Source organism: Mobula hypostoma, chromosome 1 (genome assembly GCF_963921235.1).
Source record: "Mobula hypostoma chromosome 1, sMobHyp1.1, whole genome shotgun sequence".
Taxonomy (NCBI): domain Eukaryota; kingdom Metazoa; phylum Chordata; class Chondrichthyes; order Myliobatiformes; family Myliobatidae; genus Mobula; species Mobula hypostoma.
Genome location: NC_086097.1, coordinates 133,114,831 through 133,134,361, shown reverse-complemented (window position 1 = coordinate 133,134,361; position 19,531 = coordinate 133,114,831). Strand labels below are relative to the sequence as shown.

Genomic DNA, 19,531 nt, shown 5'->3' with positions numbered 1-19,531 from the left:
ACAACGTATTTGACTGCTACTCCTGTCGGTTGGCAACCCCACCCCCCCCCCCCCACCCCCGGTCGGCCCGTCCGCAAGAATATTGTCGATATGAAACCAGTCCGCAGTGCGAGAAAGGTTGGGGACCCCTGGACTAAACAGTCAATGTTTTAGGCCAGGTCTGTTTAGTAGCTTTCAACAGTCAGATTCTAAGTGTATCACATATCACAAAATGGCTAAAATTACACGGTTTACTGCCAGTGTTGAAAGTTTTGACTGGCCCAGAAAGTACAAACTGCTGCATAGATCTGTGTACTAAGAAATCTTGAGTTCAAATTACTTGTTCTGGGAAAAGATATTATATTTTCAGGGTAAATTGTTAGCTTGTTTCATATACACTGGAGTAATTTGGAGCATGGTCTATTACCACATTAACCAAGGAATGAAACATCTTTGACCTGAAATGTTAACCGTTTCTCTCACCACAGATGCTGCCTATTCTGCTGTGTTTCCAGCATGTGCTGCTTTCAATAATCAGTTTCAGCTTTGCTTAAAGTTTCCCCATCTGTTCCTCTGTCACAGCCTGCGTTAGTATTCATGTTGTTTGCTCATTACAACACGAAGATACCAGCTTCAGAATTTTTTCTCTAGTACAGATTCAGAGATTGGATTTTCTTTCTGCAGCTCCCTACATGCACTGCAACTCCTCCCTCACTCATGTTTTATTGAAAGTAGAGATTTGAATATTGTGTACATGTATACAGTTGAACGATGACAAGCATGAACGCACTATGCATACGCTTGTGTCAGTACTTTCAATTTTTTAAAATGCTAGTATTTCCCCCCCGCCCCCCCCCACTCTTTAAGACAGTCTAGTTTCAGTGACTGTTTGGTTCCACCAGATCTCAGCTGGCCTGCAAGAACAAATGACTGCCCAATGCTCAGAGAGTCTCTGATACGTCCAATATTCATGCCCCATGTCTGACTCACAGCAGAACACTGCACCACTTCCTTTCATCCAAGGGCAGGCAGCTATGGGTCAAAGACAGGAGAATGACTGTGCTCTCTTCTTTCCCAAACTGTTTGGGTACTGGAAAGTTTACATAATGACACATATGAAGTGGGAAAACTATAGCACCGCCCCCCCCACACTATATTCAGACCGACTCGCTCCTCACTTCATCTCCCTTCTTGCTCTGTTTCTTAAAATAACACGTCACAGTGAAATCCCCTTTGCAGACATGCACAGTGCAAGGCTCAAAAGTTATGAACAGTTTACGTTTTTACTTGTGAACGCTGTTATGCTGCTACTTGCCCGCGGGGCAATGCCGTAACTTTTTCATTGCACTTGTGCAGTCGTGACAAGGAACTGAACTTTGACTTTGTAACTGACAGGAACTTCAGCACTCAGTAGTTCCAAAAATAAAAGGTCACCGATCCAAACAGTTTCTGGCTCCACAGAAGCTGCCTGACCTGCTGAGTGATTCCAACACTCGAGCTTATACAGTTGTTTTGTCTTTGTGCTAAAGAATCTTCCAACAGTTTTTAAATCTTTAGCCCATAGACTAAGAGTGCAACATTAACCACTTTTATTAAAATCCTGACAGCAGAAGCATTTAAAACAATAAAATTTACAGTAAATGCATTCAATTTGAGTCACCCACACGTGTACTATTTGAAAGCTTTGGAAAGGGTGCAGTAGAGGTTTACCAGGATGCTGTCCAAATTAGATGCCATGTTCAAAGGAGATGTGCACAGCAAGTTTAAAATTTTGAAAAAACACAAAGGTGGGTGTCTGGAATGCACTGTCAGGGGTGGCTGTGGAAGCTGATATGATAATTGTGTAGATAGGAACAATGATCTGCAGAGAATGGAGGATATGGACCATGTGCATCTTAAGGGATTAGGTGTCATTAGGTTAATTACTGACTTTTTTCTGTGCTGTAGTAAATATATATTTAAAGCAAACTCCAATATTAATAAAATTCAGGAAAGCACCAACTTAAGGGGCAAATTACCCATGCAATTAAAGTGACAAAGTCAGAGTCAAACTACACAGAGTCCACCACATCCATGTCAACCTTATCATCTACACCAATCCCATTTGCCTGCTTTGAGCAGAATCAGGTGCCTATTCGAGTGCTTAAATGTACTGACTGGACATTTTAAATGAACTCATTGTACAAAAACAAAAGCAGCAATTTTATTCTGTTATGAAACAAAGTTCCCATTATGATTAGAGGAAATAAGTAACCCAAAAATCAAATGTTGATTATTGTGACACCTAACACCAGGATGAGGCTTAATTTCACGACATACACCAGTGATATTAAACCCGATTTTGATTCTGATGTTCTGTGTCATAATTGTATGTGACTCCAGATATAAACCAAATAGCCGGCCTCCATGTCACTTTTAGAGTTCCTTCTTTTAAACTTAAGCCTATGCCCTCTTGCTTTTTAATACCCTACCACGGGAAACAAATTCTAATTCTTTATGTTATGCTCCTTATAATCTTAGATACTCTTATTAAGTCATCCATCCTTTCCCTCCACTAAATTTATGTAAACTTTAATTATAAGCTCTGTACTAACAAAAGCAGCAATTTTAACAAAAAAGTTCACATTTTGATTCAAGGAAATAAGTAATCCAGCAATCAAATGTGGATTATCTTGAAATCCATGGACACACGTGCACAGGCAGGTCGATTGACACCAATTAAAGCTGTTCACTATATGTTGTTCACAGCGATCGCACTTCCCACGGGACCATCTGTACATGCTTGCACAACATTTGGTTGAAATACATTACTGCACAGACTGCCCTTTGAAAGCTGAATGAACTAAGTGTCCTTGCTTGTAACACTCAGCAAATGAAGAGTACTTGAAATAAAGTAGGATTTACATCCCTCTACTGATTTGCTATTATCCCAAGGCTCCAGAGCACATACTGTCTTTTAAATACTCTTGAAACGTCCATTGTTGCAATATTAAAAATGATAGTCATATTGTGTGTAGAAAAACACAAAAGCAACAATGTGATTAGGACCAGATTTTATTTTGATATACATGTTAGTGATGGAGGTAGAGACATAAGTAAGGGCCAGGATAGCAGGGAGAAACTCCTCTCTCCTCACAGTGAATGGATGACAATCTTTTCTCAATCCCTAGAATAATTCAGCTGAATAAAGGCTTGCTGTATTCACAGAAACGGGAAACTAGTGCCAAAACCAGACTGCTCGAGTGATGGTGAACTGAAAACAAAATAGATTTGACCAAGAGAATATGTTAAGAGCCACTTGAAAAAAAAATGACAGAGAGGAGACTGAAGATATACAAAGGAAAAGGCTTGCAGGTTTTTGGAGGTTATGAGATGCCAGTATAGGTGCTATTAACAGGTGGTTGTTCAGAAGTAGATAATGGAGGGCCTGTCCATGGCGGGACAGGTACATACCTGGAAGGAAACACACATGGAGCAAGAGGGAGCTGGACAAAGTGCTGCCTCACTGCTCCAGTGACTCAGGTTCAATCCTGGCTGTGGATGCTATCCGTGTAGAGCTTGCATCTTCTAACCGTGACCACGCAAGTCTCCCCGAGGTGCTTCACTTTCTCCCCACGTGCTGTTGGTTGATTGGCCATTTCAAATAGGGTTGGTAAGGGTCAAGGAGGCTGATGCCAGAGAGAAAAATTGGCGAAATACAATTGTAGATGTGCACTTGATGGTTGGCGTGGGTATGATAGATCAATGGGCCTATTTCGATGTCATGTGGTCCTATGACTTACAACTGTAGTCATGGCTGGCCAGGGTCATGTCTACACTGCAGTGGGTAGTATGGAATGCACTGAAAGCTGGGTGAGATTGCATCCAACCCTGCCAATGAATCTATGTGAACGACTGGATGGACAGATGTCTGAAACACCTCTGTCTGGCCCCTCATGTTGGACTGTTGTGGGCCTATTCATCTGAATGGGTGATACGAAAATAAGTTAAATGTCCTGCCAAATGCACAAGTGCACAGGTATAAGAAAAACATACTTGTAGCAGCATCACAGGCACAATTGATCAGATAAGCAGCATTGACAAGAAAACCATTCATAATTTTTTACAAGAAAGAGCACAAGTAGAACAGGAAAAAAAATCAAAACCTACTGTAGTACTAAGTGACAAAGTGTCATGAAACTGGGCTAGTGATTAAGGTTGTGCTGGTTGGTTCAAGAACCAAATGGTTGAAGGGAAGTAGTTGTTCTTGGGACTTCAGGCTTCTGCATCTCCTGCCCAATGATATCTGCAAGAAGATAGCATGGCCTGGATGATTGGGGTCTCTGATAGAACATAGAACATAGGGCCTGTACTGTGCTGTACTGTTCTTCGGCCCACAATGTTGCGCCAACCCTCGCTTTCTTGAGCTAACACCTCTTGTAGATACTACCAATGTTGAGGAAATACGCCAGTTTTTCCAAGAAAACAAAATTGATTTGAATAAACCATCAGTGGTTGATTCTAGACGACACCCCGTTTGTTATCATGGTATTCAGTGGAACTGGTTGGGTGGAGTATACAAAATGAAACAGTGATGGACAGCACTCACTCACTCATTTTCAAGCACATGATCTGGATTCTGCAGTGGAAGATAAAGATCAAGTCTAACAGTACTCATTCACTGAATAAATATCACTTTTCTACACCAGCTTTTACTTAAAGAACAACTCAGACCATTTCACATCTAAATGACCACCCTTACTGCCATAAGTAGAGTTTATAGAGCCTGTTACAGTGCTGTATGGCTTCAGAATCAAATTTAATCACCAGCATGTTGTGAAATGTTAACTTAGCAGTAGTACATAATATAGAAAAATTAAGCAAATCAGTTAAAGTATATACATGCAAAAACAGAAATATATTTTAAAGTGAGGTAGTGTTCGTGTGTTCAATGTCCATCTAGGAATTGTAGGACAGAGGGGAAGAAGCTGTTCCTGAATCACTGAGTCTGTTTCTTCAGGCTTCTCTACCTCCTCCCTGACAGTAACAATGAGAAAAGGGCATATCCTAGGAGATGGGGGTCGTGATAATGGACATCATTTTTCTGAAGCACCGCTCCTGACTATGGATACCACAGAGGCTAGTACCCAAGATGGAGTTGACTAATTTTACAACTCTCTGTAGCTTCTTCCAGTCCTGTGCAGTAGAGCCCCTGCCCTATACCAGACAGTGATGCAGCCTGTCAGAATGCTCTCCACAGTACATCTATAGAAGTTTCTGAGTGTTTTAGGTGACAAACCAAATCTCTTCACACTCCTAATGAAATATAGCCGCTGTATTGCCTTCTTCACAGCTTCATCAATATGTTGGGACCAGGTTAGAGCTTCAAATCTTGACACCCAGGAACTCGAAATTGCTCACTCTCTCCACTTCTGATCCCTCTATGAGGATTGGTTCGTGTTCCCTCGTCTTACCCTTCCTGAAGTCTCCAATCATCTCTTTCGTCTTATAGGCATTGAGTACAAGGTTGTTGCTGCGACACCACTCAACTAGCTGGTATATCTCGGTCCTGTACACCCTCTCATCTCCAACCGACATTCTACCAACAATTGCTGTATCATTATCAACGTTATAGATGGTATTTAAGTTATTCCTAGCCACACAGTCATGGCTGAAGAGGGAGTAGGCCGTGGGCTAACCAGACACTCAAGCTGTACCAGTGTTGATTGTCAGTGAGGAGATACCATCACCAATCGGCACAGATTGTGGTCCTCCAATAAGGAAGTTGAGGATTCAATTACAGAGGGAGGTCCAGAGGTCCAGGTTTTGTAGCTTATTGATCAGGACTGTGGGAACGATGGTGTTAAACACTGAGCTATAGTTAATGAACAGCATCCTGACATATGACCATCATGACCAACCTCTCAAAGCATCTCATCACCGTAGATGTGATTACAACTGGGCAATAGTCATTAAGGCAGCTCACACTACTCTTAGACACTGGTATAATTGTGGAGTTTTGAAGCAGGTGGGAAATTCCAACCATAGCAGTGACAGGTTGAAAATGCCCCCTGCCAGTTGGTTGGCACAAGTTTTGAGAGCCTTACCAGGTACTCCATCGGGGCCTGCCACCTTGCAAAGGATCACCCTCCTTAAAAACAGCCTGCCATTAGCATCTGAGACCAAGATCATAGGGTCACCGGGGTGCAGCAGGGATCTTCACAGTTGTAGTTATATTCTCCTCTCATTATGCCCTCTCAAAGCAGGCATAAAGGCTTTGAGCTCAGCTGATAGTGAAGCATTGTTGCCATTCATGCTACTGGGTTTGCTTTGTAAGAAGTCCTGCAAACCCTGTCAGAGTTGATGCGCATCGATGCCACCTCCAACCTCACTCAGAAATGTCTCTTCATTCTTGAAATTGCCCTCTCGTATGAGTCTGGGTCACCAGTCTTAAATGCTACAGATCTAGCCCTCAGCAAACGACAGACCCCCAGGTTCATCCACAGCTTTTGGTTTGGGAATGTACAGCAAGGTTTCATCGGCACACACTCATCTACATAAGACTGTAATGAAGTCAGTAACAACTGTAGCATACTCATCCAGGTTCAAAGATGAATTCCTGAATACAGTCCAGTTAGGGTTGCCAACTTTCTCACTCCCAAATAAGGGACAAAAGTAGCAGTCAAACACGGGACACTTGTGTTTACCCCGAGAAACACTACCATGAAGCTTTGCGCGGGCACTTGTGTGCGCATGTATATCCTGCGCATGCGTGTACGTACTGCTTTTTTTCTACAAATCAGTTCTGGCTTAATCTTCCCGACAACACTATACATACATTATTTCTACTTTATATAGTCTGTGTATTTATATCATACCTGCTTTTACTATATGTTAGTGTTATTTTAGGTTTTGTGTGTTATTTGTATGATTTGGTAGGTTATTTTTTGGGTCTGGGAACGCTCAAATTTTTCCCATATAAATTAACGGTAATTGCTTCTTCGCTTTACGCCATTTCAGCATGCAAGGTTTCATAGGAACGCTCTACCTTAGCGGGGGAAATACAGGACAAGGGCGGTCCCGGCTAATATGGGACAGTTGCCAACCCTAAGTCCAGTCTACCAATTCAAAGCCTGTAAGTGCTCTTGTGCTTTCCTTGTTCATACTTTCTTGGTCCTCACTACTGGTGCTGCAGTCTTCAGTCTCTGCCTATAGAATTACAGTTAGGTGATCAGACATTCTGAAATGAGGGCATAAAATAGCATGGTGGGTATTCTTGATGATGGTGTAACAGTGATCCAGTGTGTTTCTTCAGGTACTACAAGTGATTTGCTGATGGTAATTATTTAGTGACTTTCTCAAGTTGGCCTAATTAAAATCCCCAAAAGTGATCAAGGTGTCAGGGTGTGTTGTTTCATGCATATTGATCCCATGGCTCAGATCATCTTGAGCCTGTTTGACATTGGCCTGATGTGGAATGTACACTGTTGCCAAAATAATTGCTGAAATCTCTGTGGCAGGTAAAATGGACGGCACTTAATTGCAAGTATTCTAGGTCTGGTGAGCAGAATTGGGACAACAATGATACGTTTGTGCACCAAGGGAGTTGATCATGAGGCATACACCTCCACCTCTGCTTTTGAGGCAGTCAACTCGAAATATCAACTGTACTCTTTTCCATAGATGCTGTCTGGCCTGCTGAGTTCCTCCAGCATTTTGTGTGGGTTGCCTGGATTTCCAGCATCTGCAGATTTTCTCATTTGTGGAAAGAGGAACGGGGCTAGTTTTGCTGTTTTGTCACCAGTTGTGCTCTGTGTTGCTTTGTCGAGCATTACGGATATGATATACTGGCGCCAAAATACGTGGCGACATTTGTAGGCTGCCTCAGCACATCAGGTTGCACTGGTTGTTAATGCAAACAATGCATTTCACTATGTCTCAGGGTACCTGTGATAGATAAATGAATCAAAACATCTTATAGAACTGCAACATAAATGCCCCAAATTCAATGTCATGACTGAAGAACAGCCTGCCAAAAGCCTCCTTCACCACCCTGTCTACCTGTGACATCACCTTCAGTGAACTATATACTAACTGTAAGAAGGAACCTAGTCTGTGCAAATTTCCAGAACTGAAAATCTTTAATGAGTGGATTGCATACCTCAAAAAAACATGAATTGAACACAAATATTGGCCAGAGTGCCAGACAGCAAATTAGATAGGGATTACCACAGTCAGCACATGCAACTGCTACCTAATCAGAAAGTTATTGACTGAATTGCCATGTTTTTGGTGAGCAGGTAAATAAGAGAATGCAGACTTTTAGTGCACGAGGCCGCAACATCTTAGTCATGATCTTAGTGAACAGTCTATTCCTGAACAAGAGAAAATCTGCAGACGCTGGAAATCCGAGCAATGCGCACAAAGTGCTGGAGGAACTCAGCAGGCCAGGCAGCATCTATGGAAAAAAGTACACTCGACGTTTCGGGCTGAAACGCTTCAGCAGGACTCCTGTTTCTGTTGCTTATATTCTGATCTTTGTGTAAGCAAAGGAACACAGATGGAGCGATACAAAGACAAAGAAGAAAATGAGGCAACCAAGTTGGAATTGTATGCTCACAACCCTATACCATATGTCACAATAATACACACAAAATTCTGGGGGATCTCAGCAAGCTAGGCAGCATCTATGGAAAAGGGTAAACAGTCGACGTTTCAGGCCAAGACCCTTCATCAGGATGAAGGGTCTTGATGAAGGGTCTCCACTCGAAACGTTGACTGTTTACTCTTTTCCACAGATGCTGCCTGACCTGCTGAGTTGCTCGAGCATTTTGTGAGTATTACTTCGAATTCCAGCATCTGCAGATTTTCTCGTTTGTTTTCCCATGTATCACTAGATGCTGGGACAGCTCAGTGGCTCAGGCAGCATTTATGGAAAGAATGGAAACGGAGAGTCAATCTTTTGTGTCAGGACACTTCGTCTGGCCTGAAAGATAGAAAGGAGATAACAACTATAAAACGGTGTTAAGAAAGGGATGGAGCAAGAACTGGCTCCATGAGATGCAAGCCAGGAGGGATAAAAAGCAGGTAGAGGAGGGAGTGTGGAAATAGGCAGAGGGTGGGAGATGATAGGTGGAAGCCACAAAGGGCTGCAGATGATAGAACCTCTAGAGAAAGGTGGAGCATGGGCTTGCTGGGCAAGGCACTACTGGGAGAAGTCTGTGGGTAAAGGGAAGATGCAGTGAATAGAGGAGCAGATGAAACAGGGTGATGGGGGAAAATGGGGTGAGTTAGGAGGAACAGGGGAGATAAGGAGGAAGAAAGGGGACATGAGGGAAGCACATTGCCAGAGGTTGGAGAATTCAAACGTTCATGCTCCAACTTGGGTTGGAGGCCACCAAAGTGAAGTGCCATATACTGTACACAGGATCATGGACTAATTGTTGCAAATATTCCAAATTTAGCAATAAAGACAGGAGTTTTAAAAAAAACAAAAGGAGGCCGGTGATTCTCAGATGTATGAGTCAATTCATTTCCTCTGTTATTCCTAACAACGATTTCAAAATCTTTGCAACAGATCACAAATGGTACAGTGCAAAAATTAATCATAAGCATTGAAAACTTATTGTTTGTGTGCATTGGAGAAAGCTATCCAATTAATCCTACCGCACAGTCCTATCCTTGAAGGCTCCGTCTACTACTTAACCATTGTAAGGTTCCTCCAAAGTTTGCTTCTAGCGCCCATTCAATAGCACAGTCCTGACCTCTGAAACACACTGTATGAGGAAATTATTTCCCCTTTTTGGCTGGCAGTCATGAATTGAGCCTGACCATCAACTACAATTACCAATTCAAGTTTCACTTCCACAACACAAGGTTGTTTAGAATTGCAAATGTTGTTTCAGCCATGGATGCATATGACAATAAACTGATCTAATCTTTCCTGGAAAAAAATCACAGAGAAATAAAAGTTAAACTGTTAAATACTTGGCTTGGAAATTCTATTAGGCAGCAAAATATTTATGTTTTTGCAAATGAGATACTCAGTAACTTTGTTCGGCTTTCCACAACACAGGATATTCTGGAGATGCTGGAAATCTTGAGTAACTTGGCTGATAAGCTGACTTCATTTCCTTCCTGAATTCCTAGAGAATTCTGCATTGTTATTTTCTCTTGTTCTACCTAGAGGGGGCAATGTGATGAAATCTGTATGGATAACATGCAAAGCAAAACTTTTAACAGTACTGTCATACACTTGACAATAATAAACCAATTTACCATTTCAGAACAAAGTTGGATTGCACATCTGGTGTTGAAACTCACGATTTTCAGCTGCACAGGTGTGCTCAATGTTGTTAATGTCCATCTTGAGAGTATCCTGTCTGCATCATGGCATGGTACAGCAATTCCAATGCACAGGAATGCAAGAGGTCCGGGAATGTAGTAGACGCAACCCAGTCCATTCAAGCTACAGCCCTCCCCACCAGTGACAGCATTTACAAAAGGAGCTTCCTCGGGATTGTGAGCAAAGATCCCCACCACATGGGCCCCGTCTTCTTCTCGCTGTTGCTCAGGAAGGAGGTCCAGAAGCCCGAAGTCTCACACCAGCTTCAGGAACTGCTACTTTCCAATAACCATTAGGATCTTGCCAATTAGGCTGTACTCAACCTCAATACTACCTCAGCAATGCAACGTTGCAGACCAACTCTCGCACCACCTTGGTTATCTTCCTGATTGTGCATTAAATAAAAGGCATGTCTCTGTCTCCATTTACTGTCTTGTATAATCTACAAATTATAGTCTGTGTTGTCATCAACTACACATCTATGATGCAGATGCAAGCATGTTTTCCATTGTACCCGTACCTCACTGTACTTGTGCACATGACCATAGAACCATAGAACACTACAGCACAGAAAACAGGCTATTCGGCCCTTCCAGTCTGTGCCAAAACATCATTCCGCTAGTCCCATTGACCTGCATAAAAAATTTACTTGTGTGAAGATCTACATAGACATGACCTGTGAACACTTCAGCCCTAACTAAAGTAGAATGGGTTCAGGAAGTAATTACAAAGACCACTTGCTTATGTTTACCAACTCAACACATCTATGGTTGACATGCATTGCAGGAAAGATCGGTATGGGACTGAGAAAGCAAATTTTGGGTGTAGGAAGCAGAGAGGAGACAATTAGCTATATTCAGTGCCTTGGACAATGTTTTTGATGAAATGATGGTGACAGGCACCTCTCCCTTCATTAATCGCCATTTTAGCTTGTGTGGTAAAGGGACAGCACCTGAACCAAATCTCAGTCCCACTTCAATGCATGCTTCAGCTTCTTAGCCTTCAACTTCATAGCTGTAGAAATCAAGTCATTTAACATATAGTCGAAAGGGGTAAAAAAACTATCATATGAATGTCAAATCTTTAATATACTGTGCTGCTACAAAAAAAAGTTAAAGTTTTTGACACCTATACCTTTTGCAAGCCTCTGCAAATAAATTTGAACTTGACCCAAATACAGAAAGACATGGCAAAATTGCACACAAAGGCACTGGAGGGACTCATCAGGTCAGGTAGCACGAGGGTACCAGATAATCAACGTTTCAAGCTGAGGCCCTTCCTTTGGACTGAAAGAGCAGAGGTGGCTAGTATCTTTCAAGTCCAATGAAAGGTCTCAATACAAAACTCTGATTGCCCATTTCCCTCCATGGATGTTGCCTGATCCTTGGAGTTGCTTCTGCTTTTTGCATGCTGACAGTATCCGCAGTTTCTTACGACTCCATTGTATAATTGCACAAACCTTGTCACAGCCAAATTCTGCAAAGAATGCAGAGAAAGCATTTGCTTTACATTGCATTTGATAAATGGGTCATTCCACTTTAAATTTTAAAGGGCATCCAATTCCATAATGACTTTCACCAAGTCTCTAAAGTCCTTGATGGCTAAATTAGCTTTGCACAGTCACTGCTGTAAAATCTTGCAGCATCTTCATTTCCACTTGACCAAAGAGCCTGCTAGAACTGTAACAATGAATACCCTACTTTACTGTCTCTTCAGGCAAGGTTAGGGCTGGTGGTATCAAAGATAGCAACAACCTTAAGCATCCTCTATATTGCATTGAATGCTTTCCATCCCTTCTGAAATGGACCAGAACTGTATGCTGTACTCAAGCAGTAACCCTTCCTGTGACTGTCCATGTCCAAGGGTTTCTGACCAAACTTGACAACAGTAAACAGACTGCAGCAGGCTAGTCATAGCAACATGAAATGTGCCCTCCTTTAGTGAGTGTTGCCAAGTCTCTCCTTCACCAAGTATTTGGTATTTGGTGAGGCACGGGCTTTCTGAGAGAGGGTTCAATCAGCAATCATTCTACTTCTGGTCAGTCAAAAAAAATATCAGAAACATTACTTGGACTCACCACAAGTTAAAAATATCTTAACACCCCTAATCCTATTAAGTATGGAGGGACATTAAACACATCAACCTGCAGATTTTACAGATCAGCAATTACATTCTGCTAATATCTCCCCCAAATCATTTTGTAGCTCAGCATACCACAGTTCCCTCTCCTCTCACTGATTAATGCAACCATTTCATATCGTAATCCACCTCTACCTGCATAAACTCACCACCTTCTTCCTACAGTGCAGGCCTACCAACTCCAGTTAAACTCTCCCTTCTCATTTCAACTGTGTAGCCCCACCATGTTGTGTTACTATTAAAGTTGAAGGGAGTGTCAACATACAGCACTACAAATGCCATCTATAAATTTGCCAATGATACCAATCTATTTGGTAAAATCTCAGATAGCGACGAGGAGGCACATATGAGGAGGATAGATCAGCAAGTTTAGCATTGTCACAACAACTAGCACCCCTCGTCAGCAAGACCATTGGAACTCACTGTGAAATTCAGGAAGGGAAATTCTGACACACATGCACTATGTACATTGAGGGGTACATATCATGAAGAGGGCTTAGCAGCAGCTCTACTTTGTTAGAAGAGATTTGGTATGTCACCACTCTTTAAAAAATTTCTAGGTACATGGTGGAGAATACTGACTGCCTAGTGCAGAGGCACCAATTCACAGGATCTCAAGACACTGCAGAGGATTATAGTCACACCCACCTCCATCGTAGGCACAACCTTCCCCACCATCATCTTCAAAAAGGCAGTGGCTCAAGAAATTAGCAACTATTACTAAGCAACCCCCTACCATCTCACCATTGGGCAGGACGTACAGGAGCCTGAAGACCCATCCCTTACACAGTCAGATTTCTGAATGGGTCCACCTCATTTTTATGCACTATTGTAACTTCATATAGTAACTTAGTGTCCTGGCACTATAGTACTGCCACACAGTAATAAATTTTATATCCTACAAGACATCTGATTCTCTTGGGTGAGGCACACCCTTGATTACACAAAACCTCAAGTTCCCAAATTAACAGTGAAAAACTTGCCATATCAAAAATAAATGCCTACATTACACCAATAATCTTTTTTCCACCACTCCTATGCCAGGTGTGTTTAGACCTCATCTTAATGATTTCATTTTTTTCCCAAAAATATACTTTATTCAGAAATATTACAAAATAAAGTTATTTACATACAAAAAAATGTTGACCCCGAGTCCTTATTCAATAAAGTTATTTACAATAAATTATGCATTGACTCTCAGTCCATATTCAAAATAATATTTACAATAAATCGTTCGTTGACTCTCAAACCTTGGTCAAGAATTAAGACTTATTTACAATAAAATTTAAAAAAAATTAACAATAAAAAAACCAGGCGTTGATTCTAGTTCCTTTACCAACGTTCTTTTATGGTCTGTACATTTCCAGCCACTCCTGGGACACCAAGTTGATTCATCTATCCACACCGCTGATGAATCCCACAGCAATACCCAGCAAGGTGAAAAGTCAAATGATCTCACCTGCAGCATTACTCAGACCTGATGTAATAAGGGTGGGGAGGACAAGCAGGGGAGGAGAGGAAGGGGGTAATTGTAAACAAAGGAGTCAACTATGACATCTACAGGTGCAACTACAAGTATTGACGGTCCCAAAACAGAGCAGCCCTCCAATCTGATTGCAGGAAAATAGAGGAATCGAACACCTCAGCACTTTCAAAGCAATTATTTGGAATATTATCCCTAAGGAAAAAAACACTGGAGAAGCAAATTGTGGAAAATTTCTAAATTAGAACTGGACACTGTGTAGGTGAAAGAGCTGGCACAAGACCTATGGGCTGAAGGAAGCAGGCAGTATCCATGGATAAAATAGGACAGTCGGTGTTCTTTCAGGTTGAGACCCTTCGTCAGGTCTGAAAAGAGGGGAGATAACTAATATGAAAAGTGGATAGAAGGGAGAGCATGAGCTGGCAAGTGGATCCTCATAAGAGTGGGGGGGGGGAGAAATGGGAATGGCACAAGACGCAGGAAGGTGATAAGTGGAATTGACAAAAGGCTGAAGAAAATGGAAGCTGATAGGACAGGACTGTGGACCTTGTAATAAAGAGATGCAACTCCATGAATCAGAGGCAGATGGTCCCAAAACATAACATACCATGGCAAGTATTGAAAATAGCCTATATGTAAAATTCAGGATTCAATATTGTTTAATGTCATTTCCAGGACACAAGTGTAAAGGGGAACAAAGTAATTGCTACTCCAGATCTGATACAGCACATAAAAAAGCACTAAGATAAAGAACACAACAATAAATATAAATACACACGATAGCATATATACATAGATTGATTATATGTACATGGGGACATTAGGTACAGGAGAGTGTACAAATTATAAAGTGGTGGGTTAGTGGGTGGAGCAAGACATGCGACAAGGTTCCACTTGGTAGGCTCATGCAGAAAGGTAGGAGCATAGGATCCTGGGAAACTTGGTTGTATGGATTCAGAATTGGCTTGCCTACAGCATGCAGAGGGCAGTAATTGACAGAGTGCATCTTCCCAAGGCAGAAATAGCCAATACACAGGGGTGGTGGTGGTGGTGGGGGGGGGGTGGTGCTGTGAAATTTTAGGGGATTGAAGGAAAGCAGGAAAGATGTCTAGGCAGTCATTCTTAAACAGGTGGGTCTGTGGTGGCAGTAGTAGATGATACATTAGTAGGTGGGTACATAGAAACATACAGCACACTACAAGCCCTTCAGCCCACAAAGCTGTGCCAAGCATGTCCCTACCTTAGAACTACCTAAGCTTTACCCATAGCCCTCTATTTTTCTAAGCTCCACGTAGCCATCCAGGAGTCCCTTAAAAGACCCTATCATTTCCGCCTCTACCACCGCCACCCCATTCCACGCACTCACCACTCTCTGCGTAAAAAGAAACTTACCCCTGACATCTCCTCTGTACCTACTTCCAAGCACCTTTAAACTATGCCCTCTCATGCCAGCCATTTCAGCCCTGGGGTAAAGCCTCTGACTATCCACACAATTAGGGACATTAGAGAGACTTTGATAGGTACATGGCTAAAAGAAAAATGGGAGACTATGTAAGAGGGAAGAATTACATTGATCTTAGAGTAGGTTCAAACACTGGCACAACATCGTGGGCCGAAGGCCCTGTATTCCACTCTTATGTTTTAGTGCTTTTAACTTTGGTATGTAGTAAACACTGTATTGTTACCACAATTGCTGTAACTGCAAAACAGAGTGTCAACTGCTGCTCTCACTTGCCCAGTCCCATCCCTCTGACATCAGTCAGCTCACACACACGCCCCTCTGAGTAAACACTCATGGCACCAAGTTCTTCAGAAATTGGCACCCCAGCACCCACTCTTGTGGAAAGCCCCACCTTCTCCATGGCTCTAACTCTAGTTGAAAGACTGTTTACTCAGAAAGTGCTCAGGAACAGATCATCTGCTATAGGCTCAGCTTCCTGTCTGCCCTTCGCAACTTTGAAGCAAGAGGTTGGCGGGGGTTCAAGACACCAGAGATTGAAAACCAAGCACAGAGCAGTGGGAATGGGTGCATTCCCAAAGATTTCTGCTCCCGAGGTTGAAGTTAAAGATCTCAAAATGTTAGGGCAGCAAAGTATTGCTGTGTCACAGTTCCAAACACCAGAGATCAACCCTGACATACAGTACCAGCTTTGCAGAGTTTGCACATTCTCCCTGTGACTGTATTGATTCCTCGCAGACGTTTCAGTTTCCTCCCATGACCCAAAGACACACACATAGTTTAACTGGCAATTGTTAAGCTGCCCCTCGTGCAGAGGTAAAATTAAAATAGAGTTGGTGTTTATCAGGAAGTGGAAAGAATATGAAGAAATAGCACAAACGTTGGATTAATGTAACTGAGTGACTGACGAAGACTGAAGGGCCTGTGTCTATGCTGGATTCCTCCATGACCCCAGGAGTAGTTTGAGGAACAGTAGTCAAGTGGGGATGGTTGATGGTGGAGGGATATCTGTCAACATTCACGCATCCCTCAGCCTTGGCAAACCTCAGCAGCTGGCCAATTCTCCAGCAGCTTGCTGTGCAGAAAGCAGCTGCACTTTAAGCCTGCAATCAGTTATGAAGCACCTTGAGATGCCCAGAGGTTGTGAAAGTCTCGTGGTTGCTATATTAAAAAAAAGACACATGAAATCTGCTGGAGCAGAACAGTGGCAGAGTGGTTAATGTTGCTGCCTCTCACTTCCAGAGACCCAGGTTCAATCTTGACTTTGAAGGTTACAGCTTGGAGTACATATATTCTTCCTATGACTGTGTGGATTTCCGCAAACACACCAAAGAAATGGTTGATGGGTTAATACACTGCTGTAAATTGTCTCAGCTGTTGTTGAGTGGTAGAAGAACTGGTGGGGAATTAATGGTGAAGCAAGGCACAAAATGGGCTTAATATTATTGGCTATGTGATGATCAGTGAGCCATACAGTCCATTGTTATACTGTGTAACCTGCAGACTTTTTCCCTACAAGTTAAAGAATCTAACAATAAAACACTTCTTGGGGGTTATGATGCTAATGGTTATGGGTTTAGTACTAATTTTTATGTTAGTAATGGCCCAAAGACAAATTAGAACTTTAGTATGTAGTAGCCATGAAACAACTGTCACCAATGAGAAGGCTATCTGCTATTACACTCCATTAAACTGGGCAGCATTAATTGTGGCTCCCTCACCATCTCCTACATCGGTAGTATCTACATGAGGCACTGCCCCAGGGCAGCAACATCCATCAAGGATCCCCAATATCTAGACCATGCCATCTTCTTGTAGCTACCATTGGACAAGAAATATAGAAACCTGAAATTCCATGCCAACAGGTTCAAAAACAACTACCTTTGACCATCTGATTCTTAAACCAACCTGCATAATTCCACTCACTACCTCGTTATAGTAACACTATAACCACTTTGTATTTCAGTGGACTGGTTTGTTCTTTCTTATACATGTTTTCTTGTGAATGTTGTGCATCTATCTAATGCCATGTGTCTGTGATGCTGCTGCAAGCTTTTCAGTGACAATAAACTTAGACTTGGAAAAAAAATGAGCCACTCAGCAGTTCAAGGGAAAATCAGAAGTGGACAATGAATACCAGCCTTGGAGATGGCACATTCTGCAGCCAAATACAAAACAAATGTTCCTTTTATAACCAGACTCGACTTATTCATAGATCTACCTGACTCACTAATGCCAACACTGCACCGCAGTGAGAAGTGGGCTGGATGTGACGTTAGTGTTATTTGTTGCAAACCGCAGGCTGTAGCACAGATATGGCTGAGTAATGCTGGGGGAGTGGTGCAATATTCAGAAGGACAGCGTGAAATTTGTCAGATGGCTGTCAGTACACTAACAGGAGGACCAGTAACTGGCCTGTTTATTCCAGGGTACTGATTGTCAATTAATTCATTCAGGGTTAAGAGGTCGGTCAAGGAATGCAACCCATGTCACTATCAGACTTCCAAAAACGCGACTGTAAATCTTCCCAACTTCAAGGCATCCTATCATGGGAATTGTTAGCTATTTATTGACACAAGGTACTATGAAATCCTATTTGAGTACTGTCTAAATGAGTGCTATCTAGACAGTACATTTCAGAATACCAGTTCAATCAGCACAAGGGAAAAGCAATAACAGAGTGTATTATAAAAGGCGTTACATTTACAAAGTACAGTGCAGGTAGAGACATTGCAAGGGCCAAAATGAAGTACATTGACAATTCAAAAGCTAATCTTCAACGTACAATAGATCTGTTCAAGAGTTGCTTAACAGTGAGAACTTATGGATTCACTTTCAAGGACTATCTTGATATTTATTATCTTTTTCTCTTTTTGTATTTTGTTTGTATTTTGCACATTGGTTGCTTCTGCGTTTGGTGCAGTTTTTAAAACTGATTCTTTTTTTTCTTTGTACTTACTGTGAATGCCTGCAAGAAAATTAACTTCAGGGATGTATATGGTGACACACATGTGCTTTAATAAATTGACTTTGAACTTAGTTGTTCTTGAGCTAGGTGGCATGTTTTCTCAAACTTTTGTATCTTCTGGCCAATGGAAGGGGGTGGGGTTATAGAAGGTGGGGAGAGGAGAGAATGACAGCAGATAAGAGTGAATGGACTCTATTTTAAATAGGAATACCTCTCATATATGGCAGTCACTACCTATCCATCAGCCATGCTTTAAAACAGATAAACAACCACTGCCACAATTTTGTTGTGGAATCTTGTTGTACAAAAATTTCAAGATTTCCTAGAGTACAACAACTACACTTCAAGCTTTGTATGGCCATTTCATGCTACAAAAATGGAAACCATATTGTAACTTGAAAACAAGTACAGTGATATTCACTTTGGCAAAAAAAGAATACAAACAAATTTCATTGCCCGACAATTCCTGTCGACCCATCCCTGGGTTACGTGGTCCTAGAGTGTCCCTAGTCCTGATGCAGAGCTTCAACACAAAATGTTCAAAATTCCATTAATCCCGGTTGTAGGTTAACCCCGAGTTCCTCCAGTAGATTGTGCAGCACTGAGCTTGTAAGGCAGTGGTTCTTAAGATTGACAAAAACACATCTCAAACCCTATTATAGCTTCAATACACACTTATCTTTTGGCTGCAATATTTGAATATGCTTTGAACTGGTACATTACACTCAGTGAGTCAGTCACACAGATTTCCCATTCATTGGCTGCAGATTTAGCATAGAACAGTCAGAAAACTCACACTGTCATGGCCAAATACACCAAAATATAACAACATAAAGATCAGCCAGATCTTTACCAGATTCCACCTCATCTCCATTCTAAATAGACATTCTTGTATTCTGAGGCTATGCCCTCTGGTCCTAGACTCAAGAAACATCCTCTCCACATCCACTCAATCTAGACTTTTCAAATATTCAATGAGTTTCAATGAGGATATTCCTCCCCCCCCCCCCAATTATTCTAAATTCCATCAAGTACAGACCCAGAGCGATCAAATGCTCCACAGATGATAACCCTTTTATTCCTGGAATCATTCGTGAGAACCTTCTCTGAATCCTCTCCAAAGTTAGCAAGTCCTCCCTTAGATAAGGAGCCCCAAAACTGCTCACAATACTCCAGGTG

The 19,531-nt window shown here is 41.9% G+C and overlaps 1 protein-coding gene across 9 annotated transcripts in view; it reads right to left on the bottom strand.

The window, feature by feature from the left end:
- Window positions 1-19,531, bottom strand: part of mbpb (myelin basic protein b) — a 189,474-nt gene that overhangs the window by 153,896 nt on the left and 16,047 nt on the right. The gene's annotated exons all lie outside the window — the stretch shown is intronic.